Source organism: Megalopta genalis, unplaced genomic scaffold, assembly GCF_051020955.1.
Source record: "Megalopta genalis isolate 19385.01 unplaced genomic scaffold, iyMegGena1_principal scaffold1018, whole genome shotgun sequence".
Taxonomy (NCBI): Eukaryota; Metazoa; Arthropoda; class Insecta; order Hymenoptera; family Halictidae; genus Megalopta; species Megalopta genalis.
Window position 1 is genome coordinate 35,001 of NW_027477087.1, and position 5,000 is coordinate 40,000.

Genomic DNA, 5,000 nt, shown 5'->3' on the forward strand with positions numbered 1-5,000 from the left:
AGCGCGTCTCGGCGCAATCGACCGATTCGCTCGATCCATTATTTTCGATTTACGGCTAAAATAAATTTTTCTAATTTTTTTCAATAACATATTCCTGCTTAAATAACTTTTTTACATAGGGATTAAGCCTTTAGAACGATACATTGTTTAAAATAAGGGCACTTTACTCTTGACATTTTACGGTTTTTTCAATTTTCTGAAAAATCCTATCATTAGATTTTTTTAAAAATACGATATTCTTGCTTAACTAACGTTTCTACATAGGGATTAAGCATTTAGAACGAAATCTAATGTCAGAAAATGGCACTTTACTCTTGACATTTTTCGGTTTTTTCAATTTTCTGGGAAATCCTATCATTAGATTTTTTTAAAAATACGATATTCTTGCTTAACTAACGTTTTTACATAGGGATTAAGCATTTAGAACGAAATCTAATGTAGGAAAATGGTACTTTACTCTTGATCGGTACGTTGGGACTTTGAAAATATTCGGGCGTTCCAATCGCTCGTCTGTTGCATCATAGCGCGTCTCGGCGCAATCGACCGATTCGCTCGATCCATTATTTTCGATTTACGGCTAAAATAAATTTTTCTCATTTTATTCAATAACATATTCCTGCTTAAATAACTTTTTTACATATGGATTAAGCATTTAGAACGATACATTGTTTAAAATAAGGGCACTTTACTCTTGACATTTTACGGTTTTTTCAATTTTCTGAAAAATCCTATCATTAGATTTTTTTAAAAATACGATATTCTTGCTTAACTAACGTTTCTACATAGGGATTAAGCATTTAGAACGAAATCTAATGTCAGAAAATGGCACTTTACTCTTGACATTTTTCGGTTTTTTCAATTTTCTGGGAAATCCTATCATTAGATTTTTTTAAAAATACGATATTCTTGCTTAACTAACGTTTTTACATAGGGATTAAGCATTTAGAACGAAATCTAATGTAGGAAAATGGTACTTTACTCTTGATCGGTACGTTGGGACTTTGAAAATATTCGGGCGTTCCAATCGCTCGTCTGTTGCATCATAGCGCGTCTCGGCGCAATCGACCGATTCGCTCGATCAATTATTTTCGATTTACGGCTAAAATAAATTTTTCTCATTTTATTCAATAACATATTCCTGCTTAAATAACTTTTTTACATATGGATTAAGCATTTAGAACGATACATTGTTTAAAATAAGGGCACTTTACTCTTGACATTTTACGGTTTTTTCAATTTTCTGAAAAATCCTATCATTAGATTTTTTTAAAAATACGATATTCTTGCTTAACTAACGTTTCTACATAGGGATTAAACATTTAGAACGAAATCTAATGTCAGAAAATGGCACTTTACTCTTGACATTTTTCGGTTTTTTCAATTTTCTGGGAAATCCTATCATTAGATTTTTTTAAAAATACGATATTCTTGCTTAACTAACGTTTTTACATAGGGATTAAGCATTTAGAACGAAATCTAATGTAGGAAAATGGTACTTTACTCTTGATCGGTACGTTGGGACTTTGAAAATATTCGGGCGTTCCAATCGCTCGTCTGTTGCATCATAGCGCGTCTCGGCGCAATCGACCGATTCGCTCGATCCATTATTTTCGATTTACGGCTAAAATAAATTTTTCTAATTTTTTTCAATAACATATTCCTGCTTAAATAACTTTTTTACATAGGGATTAAGCCTTTAGAACGATACATTGTTTAAAATAAGGGCACTTTACTCTTGACATTTTACGGTTTTTTCAATTTTCTGAAAAATCCTATCATTAGATTTTTTTAAAAATACGATATTCTTGCTTAACTAACGTTTCTACATAGGGATTAAGCATTTAGAACGAAATCTAATGTCAGAAAATGGCACTTTACTCTTGACATTTTTCGGTTTTTTCAATTTTCTGGGAAATCCTATCATTAGATTTTTTTAAAAATACGATATTCTTGCTTAACTAACGTTTTTACATAGGGATTAAGCATTTAGAACGAAATCTAATGTAGGAAAATGGTACTTTACTCTTGATCGGTACGTTGGGACTTTGAAAATATTCGGGCGTTCCAATCGCTCGTCTGTTGCATCATAGCGCGTCTCGGCGCAATCGACCGATTCGCTCGATCCATTATTTTCGATTTACGGCTAAAATAAATTTTTCTCATTTTATTCAATAACATATTCCTGCTTAAATAACTTTTTTACATATGGATTAAGCATTTAGAACGATACATTGTTTAAAATAAGGGCACTTTACTCTTGACATTTTACGGTTTTTTCAATTTTCTGAAAAATCCTATCATTAGATTTTTTTAAAAATACGATATTCTTGCTTAACTAACGTTTCTACATAGGGATTAAGCATTTAGAACGAAATCTAATGTCAGAAAATGGCACTTTACTCTTGACATTTTTCGGTTTTTTCAATTTTCTGGGAAATCCTATCATTAGATTTTTTTAAAAATACGATATTCTTGCTTAACTAACGTTTTTACATAGGGATTAAGCATTTAGAACGAAATCTAATGTAGGAAAATGGTACTTTACTCTTGATCGGTACGTTGGGACTTTGAAAATATTCGGGCGTTCCAATCGCTCGTCTGTTGCATCATAGCGCGTCTCGGCGCAATCGACCGATTCGCTCGATCCATTATTTTCGATTTACGGCTAAAATAAATTTTTCTCATTTTATTCAATAACATATTCTTGCTTAAATAACTTTTTTACATAGGGATTAAGCATTTAGAACGATACATTGTTTAAAATAAGGGCACTTTACTCTTGACATTTTACGGTTTTTTCAATTTTCTGAAAAATCCTATCATTAGATTTTTTTAAGAATACGATATTCTTGCTTAACTAACGTTTCTACATAGGGATTAAGCATTTAGAACGAAATCTAATGTCAGAAAATGGCACTTTACTCTTGACATTTTTCGGTTTTTTCAATTTTCTGGAAAATCCTATCATTAGATTTTTTTAAAAATACGATATTCTTGCTTAACTAACGTTTTTACATAGGGATTAAGCATTTAGAACGAAATCTAATGTAGGAAAATGGTACTTTACTCTTGATCGGTACGTTGGGACTTTGAAAATATTCGGGCGTACGCGGCGCGCTCGGCGCTTCGAACAGCTCCGGTGTCCCCATTATTTTCGATTTACGGCTAAAATAAATTTTTCTAATTTTTTTCAATAACATATTCCTGCTAAAATAACTTTTTTACATAGGGATTAAGCATTTAGAACGATACATTGTTTAAAATAAGGGCACTTTACTCTTGACATTTTACGGTTTTTTCAATTTTCTGAAAAATCCTATCATTAGATTTTTTTAAAAATACGATATTCTTGCTTAACTAACGTTTCTACATAGGGATTAAGCATTTAGAACGAAATCTAATGTCAGAAAATGGCACTTTACTCTTGACATTTTACGGTTTTTTCAATTTTCTGGGAAATCCTATCATTAGATTTTTTTAAAAATACGATATTCTTGCTTAACTAACGTTTTTACATAGGGATTAAGCATTTAGAACGAAATCTAATGTAGGAAAATGGTACTTTACTCTTGATCGGTACGTTGGGACTTGGAAAATATTCGGCCGTACGCGGCGCGTCTCGGCGCTTCGAACAGCTCCGGTGTCCCCATTATTTTCGATTTACGGCTAAAATAAATTTTTCTAATTTTTTTCAATTACATATTCTTGCTTAGATAACTTTTTTACATAGGGATTAAGCATTTAGAACGACATATTGTTTAAAATAATGGTACTTTACTCTTGTGATTTTTCGGTTTTTTTTGATTATTTGGAAAAATAAATTTTTGTAATTTTTTTAAATACGATATTCGTGATCAGTGAACGATTTCACATATGGATTAAGCATTTAGAATCGTGCGGAAGCGTTATTAAAAAAGTTTACTCGATGCGATGGGACTTTGAAAAGTTTGTGAAAATTTTCATATTGGGAAAAAATGTGTAATTTTTTGTCTAGTTTACGGTAGTGTAATTTATTTTAATGTTTACTATAAATTTTTTTTTCGTTCGTTCACGCGCTATGTTACAACAGCACGGCCGGGCGGTCTGTTGCCGCGGCGGTTTACACTCATAAGCGCGCGTGCTATTCGGCCGGCGGCGCCGGCGTCCTTGCCGGCCGTTCGGTATCTATAAGAGATACACGGTCCGTGCGAGGCGGACGGAGCAGAGCGGGTTTTGGGCCAATTCTACGATCTCGGTCGAGAAGCTGTCTCAGAGCTCCTTCGGGGCTTCGGTCCTGACTGTTTCGTGCCGTTTACGTTACGGACTTTTCTCCACACAGCGTGGCCACGGGTCGGTGTCTTTGACCGAATGGCCCATATGTGGCAAGCCCTACGGGGTTGGTTACCCGTATGCACTTTGTATGTATACTCGTACTCACTGAGCAATCGACTCTTCTGTCCGAGCGATGGAAAAATTTTTTAAAATGCATCTGTAAGATTTGGAAGCAAATCGTACCAATTGAAAACTGTGGCTAAAATGAATAGCCCAGTGGAGAGAGAAAACTATCAAAAAACTGATTTTTTAAATCAAGAGGTGTCAGAAATCGAAATGCCTAGCGCGAGCGGAAGAACACGCTTTCTCGCCAGTCCAGCATGTGTCCTGTCCGTTCTTCCTCGGCTTGCCGATTTTGCCCAGATCAGAGGTTTCGTGCTTCCGGCGGTCAGAAGATCAGCGTGAGCGTACGCGCTTCCACGACTATGGCATCACCCATGTACTTTTTCCTTTGAATATATTTGAGTACATAAAAAATATTAAAACATATAGAGAGAACTGTGTCTTGGATCTTAAAAATTTGTCAATAGCGATGATATATTATTACTTAACTTGAAGTATTTGTACGTTTTAGCTGGGACGTACATTTATCTTACAAGATGTTAATAGCGAGACTCTTGAAGATAAAATTATCTTGTGATTTTATGAAGGCAAAGATAGAAACGTACGAAGCTGGCGTACGTAGAAAA